Source organism: Emydura macquarii, unplaced genomic scaffold (assembly GCF_026122565.2).
Source record: "Emydura macquarii macquarii isolate MOO-44397 ecotype Brisbane River unplaced genomic scaffold, CSIRO-AGI_Emac_v2 contig_2897, whole genome shotgun sequence".
NCBI classification, from domain to species: Eukaryota; Metazoa; Chordata; order Testudines; family Chelidae; genus Emydura; species Emydura macquarii.
The window spans coordinates 1,302,420-1,325,331 of record NW_027133034.1 but is presented as its reverse complement, the minus strand read 5'-3'; the positions used below and the strand labels follow the sequence as shown (position 1 = coordinate 1,325,331).

General features: G+C 41.1%; 1 protein-coding gene across 3 annotated transcripts in view; it reads left to right on the top strand.

Moving 5' to 3' along the window:
* KANK1 (KN motif and ankyrin repeat domains 1) overlaps window positions 1-22,912 on the top strand; it is a 171,591-nt gene that overhangs the window by 12,107 nt on the left and 136,572 nt on the right. For all 3 annotated transcript variants that reach the window (XM_067569194.1, XM_067569192.1, XM_067569195.1), the window contains exon 3: window positions 13,188-13,237. The gene's annotated coding sequence lies outside the window, so the exon portion shown is untranslated. The remainder of the gene's footprint in view (window positions 1-13,187; window positions 13,238-22,912) is intronic.

Genomic DNA, 22,912 nt, shown 5'->3' with positions numbered 1-22,912 from the left:
GGCAGAGTTTCATCAGTACAGCAGAGTTTAGTGTTTCTTGCCTCTCATTTTTAAAAGGCCCTAATATTAACTAGTTTCTGGAGTGGAAACGTTTTTCAGCGTTTAATTGAAGGTGGTGTCCTGCACTACACAGCCATAATCACCCCCCGGTGGATGCAGGACTTGATTCTGGTCCCATTCAATGACTCCCATTGGCTAGAATAGTATATGATCAAGCCATCTGAGACCACAACATCCTAGGAGTTGAAATGCGTTTCTTTAAGATGAGCTCTCTTTTTCCAGGATTGTCCGTCGTCGTCCCCCTCCCTCCCTGAGAAGCAGGTCACAATAAATAGCCGGTGACTGCACAGACTCCACTTGCTATAGGGAATCCTCTTTTGGATGAAAAAGAAGAAAAATCTTTTAATCACCTTCAAATGTAAGTGCTGTTTGTTAGCTGGAGGGAGACAGGGCAGCAGGAGCTGAACAGTAAAACTCTCCTAGCACCTAAGCTGTGACAGATGGGCAAAGAACAGGGAAATCTAAGATGCTCACTTGTCTTGTGAGGAGCAAATGTTAGGTGCATGTAGGTCTTCCTGTGGGGTAATGCTAAACACCTGCCTTGTCTCTGCTTCATGTGAAGGCAATAGACTGAAGTCAGTAGACTGACAGAGTCGCTTACAAAAATGCTAGTTAGCTGAAGGGAAGGAGGAGAGACTGCCTGGCAGCTGTTGCTGCTTTTGAAGGGAAGGCACTGGAGGCTTTTGGGGGAGGGGAATCTGAGAGAGAGAGAGAGTACAATACGAAGCAATATGTTAAAAACTGAAGTAATGGAAGAGGCTCAGCATTATTTGCTGGTTTACCCCATTGACTGGAAAATAAATTATCAACTTTCTAACGACTAGATATTTATAATGACTAGATATTTTTTCTTTCCTTCAAACAACTTACTTATTTACCTCAAGCTGTCATTTTACATTACAGTGGTTCTAGAGCTGTCTATGGAGCAAGTTGCAGAAAATGATAAAATCTCTGCAGCCGTCCGGGCAAGAAGTGAATAATTGGGGAGTGGTTTTGGCATAAGCTCAACTCTTCCCTCCCTTCCCCCCAGACATATTTTAAAACCCTCTAAACTTGAGAAATTATGAAAAAGCAGAGAGAATCCCTATCTGCCATCAACCCCGAGATAGACTATCCATATACCTCACTGAGCCTCACTACTTCTGTACCACCCGTTTACTCCATACTAGATAGGAAAACTATCCTTCGTTCACCCTCCCTTAATGAGACAGTAATGTCCATTTCCTCTCTGTGGGAAAGGAAGGATGGCCATATGAGTAAGGTAGAAGTTGGGAGATGAGAGCTGGAGTTTCTCCTTATGCTTAGAAACAATGGAGTTCTACCTCTCTGTGGTGAGAACATGACTACCAGGTTTTCTGACTTTGTGACATACCTAACTTTGAGCAGGTCACTTTAGCCTCTCTGCCTCCATTTCCTTATCTGTGAAATGGAGAAAATTATTCTTCAACCTCTCTCATAATTTAGTCTCACTAGATCTCCGTGAAGGACATTGAGACATTAAGGTGTACATATATATGAAGTGTTCTTACTGCAGCATTACTTGCACCATTTGACCTTTTACGTCCTCTTCAGTGCCAGGTGTTGCAAATTATGCAGTCTTTTAAACTCATTTACCATCATCAAAGTTTAAGCTCCCTGCAGCTGCTGAGGTAAATGAGGTAAAACTGTGCAGTTAGTGGTTTTCAGACTTCATTGCATTGTGACACCCTTCGGATAACAATTTACTACATGACCTTGAGCGGGGGGGCCAAAGCCAAAACCTGAGCCCTGCCGCCGGGGAGGGGGAGCGAAACCTGAGGGCTTCAGCCCTCAGTAGCAGGGCTCAGGTTACAGCCCCCCTGCCCTTGGACTTTGGCTTCAGCCTGAGGTGCTGGGGCTCAGGCTTTGACTTTAGTCCCTGTCGCCAGCAAGTCTAATGCCAGCCCTGGCAACCCCAATAAAATGGGATTGTGACCCACTTTAGTTTAAGAACCGCAGAGTTAGGGTAAGTATACTCTATGAAAACCCAGGTGAGTGTAGTTTAAAGACGCATGCCTCTTTTCTTCCTCCTGGAGGAAATTCCAGACCAGAGTTTTTAGATGTCATGTTAGTTGAGGTAATGTCTGCCTTTTATGGAGAGTTCACCAAGGGCTAAGGACAATGCTAAGGCTGCATAGGCTACTTGAACGCTCTTTTTTCCTATTTCCTAATGTCTGACTTGCAATTTTATTCAAGTATAACCCTAAACTTGAATTTCCTGGTTTTTGCGTGTGTCTCTTTTTTTCTTCAGTGTTCTATTAAGTCTCTCTTCTTACCCCTCTCTAAGTTTCTTATGTATTTACAACTTTAATTCCAGCTTAAAGGCTTTTGAGCGTCTGGGAATTGTAAATAATTTGCATCACAATACAGGCCCCTGAGAGCCTTCCAGAAAATGTTAGAAATGCTAAAGGAAATCTACCTCACACTGAACTTTACACTGTGGTTTTTTCTTGTGCTTCTTCTTATTTTAAGACCTGGATCCAGTTGGACCTTCGCAGCTTGGGAGGCATGCCTGATAGAAATTGGGAATACTTTTTGTTGAGTTGGCTACCAAAGATCACTTAAATTAGAAATAACTGCAGAGTAACAAGTGTATTACGAGTGGGAGTGTAAAGAATTTAGCTCTGTGCAGCCTGCAGTGAGAGAGATTCAAGGACATCCAGAGAACAAATGCTTCACTTCTTTGAAGCCTGTGAATAACACTTAGTTTCATAAAGATCTTAGAATGGCCAGGGGAGGAAACAAAGAGCTTGTAGAGTGAATTTCCCCAAAGGTAAATATAAAGTATTTAAGGTAGAATGAGGATGGAGACTTAAAGAACGATTGACTGCTGTGGAATATTCCTTTCAACATATTAAATCAATAAATTGTTTCTTTTAATTATGGGTTCTTCACGGACTAGAACCAGGGTTGATTTCTTAGCTGGTTGTATTTTAGAGGTCATCCTAGAAGAAATCTGCCTGAATTGTTAAACACCATGCTAACAGATGTTAGTACTGTGAACACATTAGAATATGAATTCATCTAAGTGTAAGAGTGAATGATCAGAGGTGCTAACCTTAGAGCATGTTGAAAGGGGTGTATTTGCATAGTATTTTTTAGTGAGATGGGGGTAAGGAAGCAAACACTTCATATCTAAAAACAAAAAAACTCACCCCTTTAAACAGTTGAATTTGACATATACTTTTTTTTCTGACATTTAAAAACTTGTTTTACATACTTTTTTTTTTTAAACCTCTTTTTGTTTATGTAAAAATATTTTGGTATCTCAGAGATGTAAGTTCTATCAATTGTTCAGGACCCTGTTGACTGAAAGATCACCTAATTATGAGTTATCTTTTTGTTTCACTTTTTCCCCATCTATAAATCAAAAGCCAATTTCTTGTCAGTCACTGGCAAAGTTTCTCAAAATGTGTGATCAGATCGAAGGTTGAGGCCTTTCAGAGGTAGCTGTGGAACTTTGAAGGACAAAACAAAGGGGGACGGCAAAACTCTTACTTTTTCTGGTACTTTAAAAAGCTACCACTGTAATTCTGTGCTGACAAAAATGTCCTGCAACTGCTTTCCTGCCTGATAAACTTCTATCATATAAGTACCAAGAAGAGACATAAGTTCTGTAAAACTCTCCTAGTTTTCACATACTGTAGATGCAAATAAGTTTTGCCAGCATAAGTGCTAGTATAAACAAGGTCTAAGAGAACATAACCCATGTCGCTCAGTGGTGTGAAAAAACACACCACTGAGCGCCATAAGTTTTGCTGGCATAACACTGGCCACACAAGCGCTTATGTCAGCTGGGAGATGCTCTCCCGCTGATATAGATACGGCTGTTGGTTTAGGTGATTTTATTATGTTGTCGGGAGAGCAGCCAATACAGCTGTGCTGCTGTAAGTTTTAAGTGTAAACTTGCCCTTCCTCTTCCCCCTGCCTCCATCCAGTATTTCAAGATGTCTGGAATTTAATGCCAATTCCCAATGCTACTGCGACTTCTGGTTGATGTCCATAGTCCTTGTATGCTGTTTAAACTTGTATCCGGAAATGATTTGTCAGACGATCAAAGCAGTGGTGGGGTGAATGAACTTTTTTGCCAAACCGCAGGGTTGGCCTGAATGTAAATATTATCTGATGTTTAGGAGGACTGCCAGTGCTCTTGACGCGTGAGTGAGTTCTGGCTTTCACTCAAATTACCCTCTAGTTTACATGACTAATTTCATACAGCAATATGAATGGACTATCAGAGCTCATATTTGAAGAAAGACCGGATGAATCAATAGTTGCATGCAGATTGGAGAAGAATATTGACATTTAATTTAATGTATTGCTTCTTGATAGAACTCTTAAAACTGCAGTCCAAGTTTCCTATTGTTGGCAATGCCTTTTACTCTTAAAGCCCCTGCCACCTGAGGATCTCAGAGCCAGTGTAAATAACTTTCATTACATCACCCTTGGTAAGTTCTGTGATCCCCATTTTACAAGTGGGAAACGGGCATGCACAGAACCCTCGAACGGCATTGTTGAGCTTGCACAGAGCATGTGTATGCTGAACATGGGAATGCAAAGTGGGTTGAGTTATGGGTGAAACTGGTCAGCATTTTCTTGAACGTTTTAGAAATTTCTAAATTTCAAAATGTGAAAATAAACTTAACAAAAACCAGGATGGTGGGGGGGGGGGGGAAGGAGAGGAGGAAGAGAGTTCAATTATTTTTTCCCCCTCAAGTCTCTACCTGGGGGCATGGCTCTAAGGCTGGGAGCACACAGATGATCTCCAGAACTGTGCAAGGCCTGCTCAGGGCAAACGAGTGTGTAAACTAGGGATAGTTGAAGCAAGTGTAAGCCAGGAGGCAAAGGTGTGGTCTTTGCTTCACCTCCATTGGCTGGTGTATCAACTATCAGGGCCAGATTTAGGGGCAGGTGACCCAGATGATTCCCTGGGGTGCAAGGCTCAGGGTGCTGTTTTTGTTGTTACCGACAAAAGGGAAAATAGAATATTTGAAGTAAAATGTTTCAGGTATTTCATATGTGGATTCATTTTTCACTAACCTCCTAGAATGTTCTGGACCTTTGCAGAATCTCATGGAACCTTCCAGACTTTCTGAGATCCACATTTTCCATGAACCTCCATGTTGTTAGCCATCCCCTTGTGGGTATATAAGGGGCAGGGCGTCACCAGTCAGTAGTGAGCTCCCAGTTTTTGGATCTCTCTGATGCTGTGCTTCAGTTCGTGACGGCAAAGGCGAGAAAAGCGACCTTTTGACTAAAGGAATAGGGTTAACATTCTACAGTTGTCACATACTGTAATCATTTATTTAATACTAAACATAAGAACTGCCATATTGGGTCAGATCAATCTAGCCCAGTGTTCTGTCTTTTGATAGTAGCCCATGCCAGATGCTTCAGAGGGAGTGAATAGAACAGGTAATTATCAGGTGATCCATCCCCTCTTGCCCGTTCCCAGTTTCTAGTAAACAGAGGCTAGGGATGCTTCAGAGCATAGTTTTGCATCCCTGCCCATCCTGGCTAATAACATCGATGGACCTAGCCTCCATGAACTTATCTGGTTCTTTTTTGGACCCTGTTACAGTCTTGGCTGTCACAGCATCCTCTAGCAAAGAGTTCCACAGGTTGACTGTGTATTGTGTGAAGAAATACTTTCTTTTGTTCATTTTAAACCTGCTGCCTGTTAATTTCATTTGGTGACTCCTAGTCCTTGTGTTATGAGAAGGAGTAAATAACACTTCATTTACTTTCTTCACACCAGCCATGATTTTGTAGACCTCCATCATGTCCCCGCTTAGTCGTCTCTTTTCCAAAGCTGAAGAGTTCAAGACTAATTAATCTCTCCTCATACGGAAGCTGCTCCATACCCCTAATCACTTTTGTGGCCCTTCTCTGTACCTTTTCTAATTCCAATTTTTTGAGATGGGTTGACCCCCCCCGCCCCAGATCTGCATGCATTATTCAAGATGTGGGTGTAGCATGGATTTATATGCAGACAATATGATATTTTCTGTTTTCTTATCTATCCCTTTCCTAATGATTGCCCACATTCTGTTAGCTTTTTTTGACTGCCAGTGCACATTGAGAGCTTATTGATCCACCCAACATTGGTGCACTGTTCAGTTTCTTGATGTTAATGCATTTCAGTTTATTTTTAAAAGTCAAATGTTTCTATAAGCTTAGGGGAAATGAATTTATTTGCTTATATATGGTATGAATAAATAGCGATTTACAGGTCCTAGTGTGCAAATTTATCGTCTTATAGGAGAGGGATAAATCATGCATGGAAATCATGCATCAAAGTCATGAAATGGGCTACAAAAGCAATAAAAAATAAGGTATTCAAAAGTTTAACAAATGGAGGAATGGGGGTGGTGCCAAAGAAGCATTTCTTCTGGGGTTATATTTGGTCTTGGGTCAGCCCTGCCAACTACTGGTGTACAAAAGAGAGAGTACCTGAGCTGGGTACTCTTGCAATCTTTGAGACTTATTTTGCAGCAAAATTCTTGATAGTCAGACAGGAGCTTGGTGATAGGGGCCTGAGAGGCAGATGCAGCAGCAATCTGCAGGGACTCTGCAGTGTCCCAGTTCTTAGCTGTTCTGGGCCTAGGAAACATTTTACATAATATCCATGAGCTGTCCAAAAACACATGGAGAATGATTTAAAAAAAAATAAATAAACCAAAAAAGTTTGAGTCCACTTCAGGCGAATCAAGTTTAAAAAATGCTGCATTTCAACTCAGCAAAAAATCAGCAGTAAAGAAAAATTAATATGTTTACATGGTCTGGTATCAGTCTTGTGCGCAGACGATTAACAGTAAGGCCTGCATTGGAAAACACATGTTCTGCAGGCAGAGATGATCCTGGAATGCACAGGTAACTTGGTGCCAATTTTGCAAGCCTTGGAAAACGCTGTGCATTGACCTCCCACCACTCCAATGGACTGCATTCCAATGAAGGACAAGGCTCCCTTATAGTATTTTTCCGGTTCATTTTCCACTGCATTCTCCTCATTCTCTTTTTCGGTATAATCTTCACCTAAAACCATCACTACAGCATTCTTCTCCGTTACACACACTTTTTTTGGCATTGGCTTATCAGCTCAACTGGTTCAGCACTTCTTGGTTCAACCACAGCACTCGGACATTCTTCTAACATCAGTGCAAGTTGCAGAAGCTTTGATTTAGCAGCGATATGGACGACTGGCAAAAGAAATTGCATGTTTTTATTGTGTGGATCTAACAAGGAGGCAATAAGTGCAAGTTTGACAGTTGTGGCAGGATCATTGGGTTTCATGTGATGCTACAGAAAGCGAAGAACAGCAGCCTTGAATCAGCAACTTTTGCATTTCAACAGGAGCTTTGCTTCTGAGGTGAGTTTGGAGAAGACTCAATTTCAAAGATTTATCCAATTTGCAACAAACGGACTGTTCTGCAGACATAGCAGTTGTAGCTCATTTTAAAGTGGCAGTGGCTATTAATTGACACCGCTCATCTTGCAGCTGAAGCGTCAGGCAACTGATCGTTTGTTGTAGAGCTATCTGAAAGCACAGCGGTTATAGTTCACCTTTGCTCACTGAATCTTTCGAACATGTCATATACCAAATTCCAGTGAGTTTTACATGTCTGGATCAGACAGTGTTGCTTAACCTGAAGCTGTGTTTTCTTTGGATTGCTTTTGCAGCCACTGTGCTGTAGTGGAAGTGTGCAACTAGCCTACTTGCAGCTGACACAGCACAATTCACACTACTTGAAGAAAACCCATCATTTATGGCTAGCTGCAAAGTATGGGCAAAACAATTGACCGATATCCATGTGACATATCTCGGTGTGTTGGTGAGCACAATGGTGCTTGCATTATCTCGTAAGCACACCAAGACACGGCCTGCCAGACCCATCTGTCTATTGTCGTGTTTAATTTTTCAGCAAGGTTTTCTGCTGTATGTCTGGCTGCCATACTGTTGGTTTGTGGAACTGCATATCGAAGCTCCCAATTTTCAATATAATGGCAAGTGATAGTCATGTAGATTTCTGTAGTTAATGCTGTCCAGCAATCAGTGGTGAAAACTACTGTAACAGTGTTTTCCAGTTCTTCATGGAGAGACTTCACACAGTCTTCATAGCAATTCTCTAGTCGTGAGGGTACAGTCTGTCTCACAGGCACATGGTATTCAGGTTCTACAAAACTCAATGCATGAAAACCTGTACCCTCAATGACACTTCCAGGCAGCATATCTGTCATGATCATGATACACAACAATGTGTATTGCATTTTCTTGCACTTGCAGAAACCAATGCTGTCAGTGTTTGGTTTTGTAATCTTTTTTTCCCCCCCCTTTTTCACATGAAACAGGGATGTTTCAGCTTCAAATGGTTCAGCATTGCTCCAGTGCTGTTTGCAGATCTCAGCTGTGTATTCTACAGTTTGTTTAACGGTGTCTTCTGTTGTTTTTGTGAAATGATTCCAGGAGTTACTTCTTTTCGATCGCTCCATCTTCAAACTATAGGTGTGCTTACTGCTCTGGAAAAGGAATTATCAAAAATTGTGCCAACCTACGTGATGTTTGAAGGCTAAACGCTACCAAAGTGTGACATCAGTTCCATAGCAATGGTCCTAACAATGCGGCCCCTAGTTCTACATACACTATGAAATGTAGAAAAATACACAGGAAGGAAATAAGGCTCATATAAAATAATGACACTTAAAAACCTAATTCTCACAACACAATTGCTACATATTTGCTGGTATTGCTGCGGCATTTTAAATGTGCACATTAGGTATTACAATGTCAAGAAATTGGTTAAAATCTGTTTTAAACATTAACTGCAATATATTAACAGTATCAGTTAACAGTTTAACATCTTACATCCCTAATCTGATGCCCTCCCACTCCAGGATACCTGTAACTGGATTTGGTGTGTATCTTTGGGAAAAAAACCACCCAAAGAAAACAAATCTGTTTCACAGTTTGTGATAAGGTTGGTGTCCTATAGTAGTACCTGAAGCCAGCTTCATTTCTAATCCAGAGATGCATGTGCTGATCTTATCCATGGGGAAGGAAGAACAACTTGGTGTGCGTAGGCATGCCCAGCCAGTTTGCTCATCTGCTGCACATCCATTACGTGCACTATTTACCCAGGATCTACTACAATGGTAAAAGCAATCAAGGGCTTGATCTATGCCCAGTTGGTGACCTCCTAGCGCCACCCTTCAACATGCTGTGCATTGCCTGCAGAAAGGTGGTTCTCTGAGCTCCTGTGGCATGATGGGGAGTTGTGGGTAGGAGAGCAGAATGACTTCTACATGTGTGTGTGCACTCTTTCAGAATCCCAGTGCTGGGACGGTGTGCGGGTTGTCAATTTTTTAAAAAGAACTGGGCTGGGGGAGAAGATCTGAGTCTAGAGCCTGTATCTTTCATATAACAACTGTGTGTGTGTGTGTGTGTGTGTGTGTGTGTGTGTGTGTGTGTGTGTGTGTGTGTGTGTGTGTGTGTGTGATCTGTAGTCCATCATTTTAAAAATGCAATGCTAGTTTAACCAAACTCAGGGAATCCTGGCTGTACATTTTCTTGTTTCTTTGCTACAGTGAGAGATATCACAATCATAAACTGAGGACATGAAGCTTGGGGCTTAATTAAATGGGGTAGGTGTGTTGTGTTCATCTGTGGGTGTGGGGTTCCCCTTCAAACTGTGGTATCAGTGATTAGCCATTCTCTTTGTGGTGCAACCAGGAAGGCGACAGCTGAGGATTAGTTGCTATGGAGGCTGACATCTCCAAGTTTAGTTGAAACATGTCTCTAATGCAGGGCTCGACAAACCCCGTGCACCAGGTTGCCATGGCGCCTAGAAATTTAATTCTGACACCTAGTATTTCTCTGGGGGGAGCGGCTGCCGCGCTCTGGTCAGGACACTCCACCGCTGGGCCCATGTTGTCTGGCTCTTTAATTTTTTGGGCTGGCTCCTAACTCCAATAGCTATGGGTCTTAACCTTCCCCCCCTTCTTTGTTTTCTGTTTGTATTGCAGTAGTGCCCTAGCGGCTCTAGCCCCATTGTGCGAACATAAAATAAAAATATGGTCCCTGCCCTAAAGAACTTGATGTCCCTTAATGTCTAATATTAAAATGGGTTATTTCTAGAGCTCTGTTTGCTTAGCTGTACAGTTATTTAAGTGGCTGTACCTGCGAAGTAACTGACAAAGACTTTTCTTTTCTAACTGGGAAGCACAATTGAGAGAGCAGGAGTAGAACTTGGGTCTCAGAGATCCTGTGTGCCTTTGTGTAACTCCCATTTTTGGGAACAAAGTTTCAGAGAAAATTGAGCATTGAAACAGTTTTTTTTATGTTGACAATTCATGAGGTTTGTGAGATGTACACATGGACTTAGAAACCTAACAGTTATAGGTTTACTTTCCACAGTGTCCTTTTCTTAACAAAAAAACTTAGCAAAGTTCCCTCTTACCAGCTCGTGCTCCACTGGAAAGAGTAGAAAACAAATAACTCTCCAGATAAGGTTAAAGGCAATTTTGATAGAGCACCAATTTGTCCTGAAAATACTATCTCCGTATTCTCAAACACTTGTTCCCAGATTAACTGGTGCTATGCTAGCTTGACATTTAGCAATGCTTTAGAATTAATTAGCAGCCCTCCTGCTAGCTGGTGTCTTCTTTCTTTCTTCTCAAATTGCAGCATGTAGGAGTGATCAGGAAACATTCATCTGATAATTCTGTATTTGTCATGGCCTGATATTGGATGTCTTGAAACTATTTGTATCAAGTGGCATTTATTTAAAGCTTTCATGTTTTAGTTCTCTTAAATCCCTAAAATTCTTCCCCAAGAATTTCCACCAGTGAAAGGAAGTTGCAGTGTCCCTTCTTCAGTCTGTCCTGAGAAGAACAGACAGAGGAGCAAGGGAGCATCAAAGGCAGTCTCATCACATAGAATGACTTGTATACATCTCCCCGCTTAAAGATAAGAACAGTTATTACTTGTTCCTTTGTGCCAAAGAAGCTGGGAGCTTTTGAAATAAGGTTGTTGGCAATTTTTTGTACCCCATGCTAGCTCTTGCTAGTCAGAGTCCATCAGTTGGGAGTTGTTTGTTTGAGAGAAAATACCTTTTTATTCACCATCTGTGCATCCCAGAGCAAGAGAAAGTCATTGATTTAAATCAAGTTTCTCACTGATACTTGTTTCTTAAACAATGGTGTAAATCTGATCACTGAAATATGTTAATTTACAACGCCAAGGCAGCATTTTACACAAAGTATCCCCTCCTAGATGTTGTAATTTTTAGATGACTTGATTTTTATTAATTTAGGAAATAGTACATAATACTCATTACCTGTGTCAAGCTGCAGATGCAGCAGCACTACATGAGGAATGGTAAGAACTAAATCACACACACAAACACAACAGCACTTATGTTTTATTAAACTAAGTCTTAAATGTTACATACATGTTTCACATTTGCTATTGCAGCTATTGCCGGCTGACAGCTGTCCTTAAACTCTTCAAAGTTTATTAACTCGAACAGACAAGTCATCACAACACTAAACGTACGCTGTCCGTAAAACTTCTACCACTAGCTCTCGTCTTCCCCACTCCCACTGTCATTTTTATTCAGAGACTGAAACAGAAATAGGATTTTTCCTGCTTTTTCAACTCCTAGTCTATTTCTTAGCTTTGAGAGAATAATACCAAATAATGAAAATATTCTCTCTGTCTGCAGAGGAACCTACTGCTGTGGAAAAGTTGGCTTAGCGACCGAAGGAACTCTGTTTCAAGGTGCCTGGCTAATGATTTCCACCAGTTCAGGGGAGTGACTTTGTTCGAAACATCGTCCGTAAACATGTACTGTTTAAATGGTTCCGCTCCAGCCCTGAAATTTATTATGACTGGCAGAACTGAGGAGTGATTTTTGAGATGCCCATGCCATGGCAGCAGCATCAGCTTCAGAAGTTAGGCATCTACCTTTAAATCTGGGGTCGAGAATGTTTGCAAGAAAATGAGGTGGAGTTAGTGCTTGATCCATTAGCTTCTTTATTGCCTGTAGTTTAACTTTCTGGTGAGGTATTTTTTTCTTCAATGTCTCTTGAAGTGCCTTCCAAATTTCGACAGCATCAGCAATGCAACAACAATTTCTCTGAAGTTTGTTTAAGGCTATGGATATAGGCTTCAGTATACTGAGCATATCCTCTACATTCCTCTTTAACAATCCTATCCAGCCTGTGTCTGTCTTTGCACTTGACTTTTGTCTGCTGAGAAACAGAAACTGAAAGCCCAGAACTTTCAAGAAGCCAGAGCTGGTAGTTAGACTGGACAGGCTAGAGCCATTAATTCATTTTTAATGAGATTGTAAGTGTAGGTTTAGCATGTTTGTGATCAGATTTAATTGTAACTGTTGTTGTTTTTTAAATGAGAGAAATTTCGTATTTTGATGTTAAAAAAATCAAACGATTTTTTAAAAAACTCTTTGATTTTTTTTTTTTTTCATCCTGCTTTTAGTGATGAAACCCCATCCTCCCTACAAAACATACTGTTGTGTGTCCTAGTCATTCAGTTTTGTCTTGGTACCACAGTGAATCCCTTTCAAGGAAAGGACTTAGGAACTTAAGTCGTGAGGATCCAAACTTTTTCCCCTCATTTAACCCCACTGAAGTCAATGGGGGGCTGTAGTAAGGCAGAACTTGACCCATTTCTTGCTTGCCATTTCCTTTTTAACTGCACTGTGAAGCAGAATCCTGATGTACAGGCAAACTCCTCCTCTGTGGACACTTCTAAAACGATACACTAACAATAGCGAGCACAAGAGGTATTGGCCTGACATTCTTGGAGATGAGCCTCCTGTTTATAATAGCTGGTTCAGCCCAGGCAGTGGTGGTGCAGACCAACTTACAATGAGCTTGGATCTGGTGAGACAAGCAAGGGATATTAGTTCAACCTTGCTGGTTTGTAGGGTCATTTGCAAGTACTTAGTTGCTGGCACTTACTGTTGAGGAGACAAGAGAAAAATGCCTGGGGTGGGGGAGAAATCTATAAACTACCTTGATTTTGCAGATCAGTATAAAGATAGAATTTTTCAACTACCTTGAAAATGTCCCCTTTTCTTTTACTTTAGGGTGTGTGAGAGGAAATCCCTTTTTGTGGCAGCTGGGGAAAGCCCATAGGGTAAGAATATCAGATTTTCTTTCACTGCAGGTCTCTCTCTCCAGCTGTTTGCAGAAAGTATATTTTGATGGCATGGATGATGTGGTAAACCAATGTAAAAGTGTTACTGAATCTTGAAGTCTTCAAGAAGGTCATCCTATAGATACTTGAATTTCTAGGTTAATCATACTGAAGCAAGGTATCTGTATTGGTTTTTCCAAAAGATAAACAGAGTAATTCATTTTAGCTTTGAAATCTGAGCTTTAAAACATTCGACTTTTTAAGAGTGTTCTGCTACTTTTATGATGCTCTGTTTTTAAACTGACCTGTTTCTGTTTTAGAAACCTTATAATTACTATGTGCTGGGGGAAAAAAAATTGAGACTTATCAACTCTGTCTGCTGCTGTTTTCCTTGATAACACTAAAAGCTTTTAATAGTTTCTGTGATTCACCACCCTACCATGTTCAGTGTTTCCGTGATTCATGAAGAGCTCTCTCCTGAGGTGAGAATGGACAGTGTCTTAGTTGTAGGTATGTTACCAGTGACTGGGTGAAGGGTGCCTCTTGGAAACCTGAAAATAAACTAACTGAATAGTTGAATTTGCTAGGCAGAACTTGCAAACTTTTTTCCAGTGTACTGTAAAGATGTTGTTAGTGCAATGTAAAGCATTAGGGAGAGCGGGATGTGCAAGTGAGCCTTCACCCATATTAGCTTCTACTTGCTCAGTTAACATAGCAGGTACTGCTGGCTCTGTTTAGAGTTTCATTGTTTTGGGATCTTTGTAAATGGAATATTTTGTTAAGCTATTGTTCAGGCTGCATGTTTTGTAATAAACATCTGCTCTGTGGCTGATAACACTCTCGAAAAATGAACTCCAGAACAGTTGATACAGCTTCATATGCTTGTGGTATTTGTGACTTTTTTCCCTCCCCCACTCCCTTCAGGAAGTGCGGCCTAATACATTTTTTGGTACTTTAAAGCTTTTTAGCTTCAGCCAGCCATAAAGCACTTGCAAATGTGAGCAGTATCTACGTCAACTAAAGACTAGCATAAATCCAGTTCAGTGTCCCACCCCTCAACAGCAGACTGATATACAACCTGTAAAACAACCCACCCCAACATACATGCCCTTCATTGCTTATTAATGATACAGGCATTTCCCCATCTCCAAAGATAAAGCACTGATAAGCAAACATGGGGTAGTTGTTTGTACTTACATCTGCAAGAAGGAAATGGAGGATATTCATTCCTCTCATCTTCACTCTGAATCTTCCATGTTATGGTCCATCAAATATTTAAAACCCTAATACACAGGTGTTTACTAGGGAACACCAGATAGTTTAGGTAACACCACTCTTGGACTGGAAGCCCATAACATAGCTTTCTGTTTGCTAGAGAGAACGGGTTACAAAAAAGGTGACTTCACTTGAAGATATTTAGGTTGGAGTTGCTCACCCTTTCACATTTTTAGTAGATATTGCAGATGTTTATATAACGTGTATAAACTTGTATTGTACTAAATATTTGTAGAAAGCCCTGAGGCCTAACCGCAGGTAAGCGGCTCATGTGGCTTCTCCAAACAAAACAGAGGACCTTGATTGACAAGCCCAAAAGTAGTTCTACACTATGACTTTCCTTAGACCTTCCCAAGTCATTCTCTCATGAAGCAATTTTCATGCTGAAATTCAAAATCTAGCAGTAGCTTAATAGTTAGAAACCTTTTCACTTGAAATACAAATGCAAGAGATAAACCTACTTTTTTTTTTCATAATTGCAATTAAAGGGTTGCAACTAGAGTTGGTGGTGTAGTGTGGATTCCCATAGTTTTCTTTTTTGAAAACAAGCACTTCCATTCATAGAAAGTCTCTAAAATATTGGATGAAAAAACTTGAAATCATATCGAAGCTGCTATTTTTTTCTATGGAAAGTCTCTAGACAAGGTTTAAGTGTGATGGCTTGTCAACCTTGACAGATTTTTCAAAGTAAAATTCCCTACAGACTTAAGTGATGTGAAAAAAGGTATGTAGGATTTTTGTCTCTGGTGCAGTATCTACGGTTTCCAAAACATATTTATAAAATGCATGGTCCTCATAACATCTTATTAATTAATACTAGCCTGTGTTTACATGCTGCGCTGGACAGACCACTTCAGACAGGCCTTGCCTCTCATCCCACCAGTCCAGCAAAAGATTAATTACAACAGGACTTATTGCGTCCAAGTGGCCTTGACCGTTCTTATTCTTAGACGTCCTGAGGATTTCAACCTGTCTGCCCATCAACATCTGACCATTTCTGGGTCAGCTGATGCAACACAAGGTATGATCAGGCACTCCAACACAGTACTTCTTCTAATACTTAAAGTCTGGTATTTGGATGTGCACCATAGAGCACTCATCTTCAGTGGCAGTTCAATCCATTCTCAGCATCTCCTGATAGGAGCCATTGATTATCTGGCCAAATGGAAGTTTTTTCTCCTATTGGTCATGACAATGCCAGTTATCTCCAGAGCCTATTGGGATTCCTGCTTACCCTTAAGACATCACACCTCTCTCTTGCAGCAAGTCGCGCTTTTCATCCTCTAGTCCATGACTGTGCTATCTTGACCCATCCTGTGATGACTTGATTCCTGAAAAGTTATTAGAACTTCCCCACCATTGGTGAAGTCGACACCACAATGGGATCTCGTCCTTTCAGTTCTTAAAAGGCCTCCCTTTGAACTATTGTCCACCTGTTCCATATTTCCTTCTAGTTGCCATCACATCATCCAAGAGAGTGAGCGAGCTGAGATCACTTGTCAGATTTGCCATATACCATCTTTCATAAAGAGAAAGTCTTGTTTCACCTCCACCCAAAATTTATCCCTAAAGTAATTTTGGAGTTTCACATGAAATAAACAGTCTACTTACTGGCATTTTCTCCAACCCATATACCTGTGATTAGAAGAGAAGACTTCACACTCTAAATATCTGATGGGCACTGGCCTTTATCTACAGAGAACAAAAGCAATTAAAGTCTTGGTGTTTTTTCTATCACACTATCAGAACAAACAAGGGGTCACTCTCTATCTGCAGAGATCTTGGGCTGAATTGTTCTTTGTTACCAACTAGCTGACATATTCCTTTCTCCTCTCCCTCACTGCCCCCAAGGGGTAGAAAACCCATTCCATTAGAGTGTAAGCAACCTCTGCAGCATCTCTGAGCTGCGCCCTAGATAGATAGATATAGATATAGGTATAGGTATAGATGATATAGATAGAGAGAGAGCAGCTACTTGGAGCTCCATATACACATTTACAAGATATGCAGTGGTCCAGAATTCTACTGCAGATACATGGTAAGGATGGCAGGCCTACAGACATCGATGCCCTCTATATCGTCTCATCTTCCTGATGTTTGACTATAGTTTAGTAAGCAGTAATCAAACTCCCATGTATGGAATACAGATAGAGGCCATTACTTGAAGAAGAAATGGAAGTTATTTACCTATAACTGGAGGTTCTTTGAAATGTGTGGTCCCTATCTGTATTCATAGCCGGAGTCCAGAGATTTTTAGTAAACAATGTCCATTTGTCTGTGGCTACACAGTTGTTCTCCTCATGCTCCAGACTGAGGATATAAAGGGCAGTGTGGACCAATACCACTCCAGTTATTTTTCTTACCACAAATCTGAGCATGATCTGCAGCAGAGGGGCTGAAGGGTAGGTAGTGGGATACAGGTAAGGACCACACATTTTGAAGAACTTCCAGTTATGGGTAGGTAACCTCCATTTCTGAGGCAGTCTAGAGGATTCTGAGGTGTGAGGCTAGCTAGTTATCACAAGTTATCACTCACTTGAGCTGAATAAACCAGGGAAACTTTTTGGGGAGGAGGAGGGGAGGGGTCAGGGCCGCTGGCTGTAAAGCATTGCAGAGTTCCTGCCCAGTGAACATGGCAAACTCTGAGTTAGTCTAACAGAAGAACTTGCTACAAGAGAAAAAGACTACATCCAAGGATTACCCACACCCGCAGCCAATTCCTTAGGCCAATGGTGGAGCTGAGGAGCTAGGTTCTAATCTTCCTCTACTATGGGAAATCTTCAGATGTGTAGTTTTTCTTTCCCTTGGATACCTCCTACAGGATAGGTTTCAATTTCACTTGCAAGTTCTCAATCTCTAAAATGTGCACTAACAATGTCTCTCAGTTGCTAGTAGGGCTTTGTGGTGGTCTCATTCATTGTAAGGACAGCAAAAACAATGAGAGTCCTGTAGCACTTTAAAGACTAACAAATTTAAGTTCTGCAGGCATAAGCTTTCATGGGCTGTAACCCACTTCATCAGATGAAAGAAACAGAAATCAGATAGACTAAGGAACAATGGGGAAGTAGTTGAGACTTATTCATAACCATTGATTAGAAGGTGAGAATGTGTGAACAGTGACAATTACTTCTTGTAATGAGAGAACCATTCCAAGTCCCTATTTAGACCCAGTTTGATTGTGTCAAGTTTGCAGATCAGTTCAAGCTCTGCAGTTTCTCTTTGAAGTCTGCTTTTGAATTTTTGAAGTATGGCAACTTTCAAGTCAACTACAGTGTCCTGGGAGATTGAAGTGCTCTCCGACTGGTTTATGGATGTTTCTATTTTTGTCTGGTTTGTGTCCATTTATTCTTTTCATAGAATCATAGAATCATAGAATCATAGAATATTAGAGTTGGAAGGGACCTCAGGAGGTCATCTAGTCCAACCCCCTGCTCAAAGCAGGACTAACCTCAGCTATATCATCCCAACCAGGGCTTTGTCAAGCCTCAGCTTAAAAACCTGTAAGGATGGAGATTCCACCACCTCCCTAGGTAACCCATTCCAATGCTTCACCACCCTCCTAGTAAAAAACTTTTTCCTAATGTCCAACCTAGACCTCCCCCCTGCAACTTGAGACCGTTGCTCCTTGTTCTGTCATCTGCCACCACCGAGAACAGCCTAGCCCCATCCTCCCTAGAACCCCCTTTCAGGTAGTTAAAAGCCGCTATCAAATCCCCCCTCACTCTTCTCTTTTGCAGACTAAACAAGCCCAGTTCCCTCAGCCTCTCCTCATAAGTCCTGTGCTCCAGCCCCCTAATCATTTTGGTTGCCCTCCGCTGCACTCTCTCCAAATTGTCCACATCTTTTTTGTAGTGGGGGGCCCAAAACTGGACACAGTATTCTAAATGCGGCCTCACCAATGCCGAATAGAGGGTAGTGACAGTCTGGTTTGGCCAATGTACATGGCAGAGGGGCATTGCTGGCACATGATGGCATATATTACATTAGTAGATGTGCAGGTGAATGAGCTCCTTATGGTGTGGCTGATGTGGTCTAACTGAGTGGGAATCCTGATCCAAGGAGCAGAATAGGAAATGCAGGGGGTGGGGGGGAGGGATCATGAGTGTGCTGAAAAACATGTGAACCCTCTCAAAAGTGTGGAAGAAGGAAGAGCCCCAGGGAGCTGCCCTTCCTCTTTTCCAGCAGCTGTAGAAAAGGGCAGATGATAGTGGAACCCAGATTTCAGTTCTGGCAGGCATCATTGGCAGTGCTGCATGAATGGGTGTAAAAGCTTCCGTGGTTGCATGTGTTCACAGGAGAACAAAATGACTGAATTTTGTTTCATGGAAAGAGAGGCTGCAAACCCCTGCTGTAACACAATGCTGGCTCTGTTTGAGTTGACAACACCACAGGGGAAACTTTAAGTATAAAAGTTCACTGAAACCTTTTTTTTTTGAAAGTATGAGAACTTTTCTTTTACATTGAATCTCATAAAAGTCCTCTTAACTGATGTTTTGGATGTAATCTGAGTCTGGAGTGTCAAAGTAACTTTTCTATTCATACTAGGTTACTTTGTTCATGGATCAAAGAATGTGGCAAATACCCAACCTAATTACGCATAAACTTTCTAATGTTTCAGCTTGTATAGCACCGCCTGCCTTCCCAGACAGGTCAAGTTACTGCTTCAAGCATTACAGTCAAATGATGTACTGTGTGTACTAGAGAGGCACTAGATTAACAGCCTTGTAAATTTAGTTTTACTTTATATGAAATCCTATCGCTTTTTGTATTGGTGGCTACATTGTTACCTTGGGAAGTATTTTTTGTATTTGAAGAACATATATAGACAGAAAATAGCTACGGAAATCATGTTTGTATAAAGGGTAGTGCTTTTTAACACCATAGAAACCTATATTTAATACAGTTGCGAACTTCCTACATCAATATTTCTTTCTATGGGGAAAAAATAATGTACAAACTGCTATGGCAAGTCTGAAAGTCCTGCACAAGTTTAAATTCCGTTAGGCAGATGCTGTGATGTGACAATGAGTAATTTAGTGATCTTTCATTTGGAATGTCCCTAAATAATCTAAGCACTCTGAATCTTAACATTGATAAGATAAAGCAATATTGCAAATCTTTTTTGCCCTGGGGTTTCTTGTGCTTTTTCTTTCCAGTGGTTACACTTGCGATTGAACTCTAGCTCTTCAGCCAAAACTGGCTTACATTGCATTGTTTCGTGACCTGCATATTTGATAGACCATGTACATAAAGGGGTTTTTACAACTTTGTAGTATTCTGTTAGAATACTTGGTTCATTAAGTGTCATTTAGGAGAACATACTTAATGGGTCAGACAGTTCATGAGTTGGGTTTCCTCCCCTCCCCCCGTTTAATTTTTTTAACTTAACCTGGAGCTGCTGCCTTTGCTTTGTGTGTTAGAACTGAGTCTTGCACATACAGCATTTGCTGCATACCATTGTAGACCCATGCGTGGGGCATACCTTAATAATTTTGTTTTTCCCCCAAAAACTATTGATAGCAACTGTAGTGGTCCTAATGTAGACAAGGCGTTGGCCACCACTGGCCTTTTAACCATGGTTGTCTACCTCTGCTATACTTTCCTACCCTCTACAGTAGTTAGAATCCATGTATCCTCTGCTTCCTTCATCCTGGTGGGAGAAACTAGAGGAGGGAGGCAGGGCAAGAGTAGTGTGCAAGTTTGGAGAGGAAAGTTGGCTTGGATAGGGATGGACTCCCCCCAAGAGCCCTAATGTGTGGTGCCCTCCTGACAGGGAGACACTGGCCCCTTTTTTTTTTTTTTTTTTAAATCACCGCATCTTGTCTTTTTCTCATTTCCCTTGCCAACCCCAAACCATCTGGAACCCTAGCAGTCTAGAAGGAGTAAATGCAATACAATATTAAGATTAGGCTGTTTCCAAAGGATTTTGTTCCTTACAAGTTGTATTTATTTTAAGCATGTTTTTCTCAGGTCACTGATTCAGCACCTCTGGTCAGCCAGCCATTGTCGGTGTTTTTTTTTTTTTTTTTTTTTTTTTTTTTTAAAGCAGCAGCATTATCACCCGTAATAGCCATCAGTGATACATGACCACACTTGCTAGTTCTTACCAGCTTGCTTTAGCAGACAGCCAAATTTTTTTCAAAATGGTGCAGCCTGGAGCTTATTCAATCCAAAACTGCTAAATTAGTGCAGTTTTAAAATACAACAGATGAGTAACCCTGCTCATTCCTGCCTAGGTTCAATAGTTGGCACTTCCTAGAGCAGTGTAGGGGCTGTAGGAGGAAAAAGGGAAGGTATGTGTTTGGAGTGGGGGCAATGAAAACTAAACCAGATAAGCACTCCCAAACTTGCTTCTATTTAGAAAGTTTAGTCTATCCTAAATCTTCAAAACTACTCTAGAGGAAAAGGTAAGATGATGCTCAAACTTCACATATTAAATGTGAAGATCTCAAAAGTGTGTGTGTGTGTGTGTGTGTGTGTGTGTGTTTAAAAAAAAAAAAAAAAAAGGGGGGGGGGGGCAGCTAAGCATCATTATCCCCATTTTACACATAGGAAATCAGTCTCAGAGGTGGAGTGACTTGCCCAAGGTTCCCTTGGAAGTCTGTGCCAGAACCAGATGTTGAACTCAGGTCATCTGAGTCCCATTTCCCTGCTCTAATCATTTGAGGGAAGAAGCTTGTTCTAATGGTGTGTGTGTCCTACTGTTCTGAAGTCTTATAATTCCATGTGTCTGTCCGTCCCTCCAAGTTCCACTCTAATGTGCCTTGCAGGAAAAGTGAAATTTCAAAGTGCCAGGCCTTAACATAAAGAGGCTTGTCATTCAGATATGAATAATCCAGGATGATTTTTCATGGCAGTATTATATTATAATGAAACCAACTGCATATGCAATGCTTCATTGTTCAGCCAGGTCCATACTACTCAAATAATATGGTGTGTAGAGCTACCTTTAGCATTCCATGCAGAAGGAAGAGTGCAAAAACAAAGGCTGGGATTTTCAGAGGAACCTAAGGGAGTTAAGTACACAAATCCCATTGACTTTCAATCTCTTAAAAGGTTTCTTTTTAAAATCCCAACCCAAATGTATTAAGCCACATATATATCTCTGAGGTGACATCACTGACTTCCCTGGATTTGCACCAGAGATGAATATAGCACACAGTTAGCTCTCCACAGATCTGTTCCACCTTGGTTAAGCTTCAGCAACGTAGAAATTTATTTTTAGTGCACTTTTTTAACACTTAAACTTTCTAAACTGCTTGGCTTACAAAATTGATGGATTGAAATTCAAGGTTGTAAATGGACAATATGGAATTTGTAAGGCTAATAATAGTGCATGAACTAGCTATTTATGGCTGCTACCTTATGGTCTTGAGGCTTTCCATGCTCCACTCTGACTGCAGCCAGCGTACTACAGATACTAAACAACTGCTGCTCATCATAGCCATCTGTAGTGTTGTTGTGGCCGTGTTGGTCCCAGGACATGAGATGGACAAGGTAGATGAGGTAATTTTTTTTTTTTTTTTTTTAAATTGGATTATCTTCCATTTGGTGAAAGACAGGCTTTTGAGCTCCACAAAGCACTTCTTCAGGTATGTGCAGCTCAAAAGTGTTAGTCCACTAAAAAATACTACCTCCCCTACCATGTCTTGTTCCGCAGAGCAGTAGTCTGCCTGCAGGCAAATGTTGCCTACCATAAGCAGGTGAGTGGCTATCTGACCGAGAAATAGAAAGAGCAGATTGAGTTATGGGTCTTCTCCTCCTCACCCCTCAGCTTCATCTCTCTCAAAGCCTTCAGTCTGTCACTCTGAAAATAGCCAAGAAGTGCTGGTGTGGACTATAAAGGCCTGCCCAGATCCCACCAAGTCCATCTACCCTCCTATTGAGTGTAGGTATTCCTACGCAAGCTTCAGTCATGGCTTTGATTGCAGTATAAAGCTACCTTTAGTGACCATGCTGGGGAAGTGGTTGATTGTTTTGGTTCTGCTCTACCTCTTCAGAGAAACTAGCAAGTATGCTATAAAGCTCAGTCTTAATATCCAGGTGAAAATTCTGCTTAGCACAATGGTGAAATTGTCTTAATGTATAGCACTGTAATAAATAAAGTGATGTTTGCATGCAACTAGATGCCATAAATGCTTTAGGCTTATACACGTGGCTTATAGAAGGAGTGAAGTATTTTATACTCCCTTAAGGCAGCAAATTCCAGGATAGTGAATGGTCTGACTTTCAGTTCAATTATAATATTAAAAGAAATGTGAGATTAATCCTCCTGATTAATGAAACCCTAGTTGTAGTTTGTTTGTACAATCTATTGTTTTGACCTAACGGTTAGATACTTTTTTGGGGGAGGGTGGGGAAAAAACCAAAGGATGATCTAAGTAAATTTTCTAGTCCAGA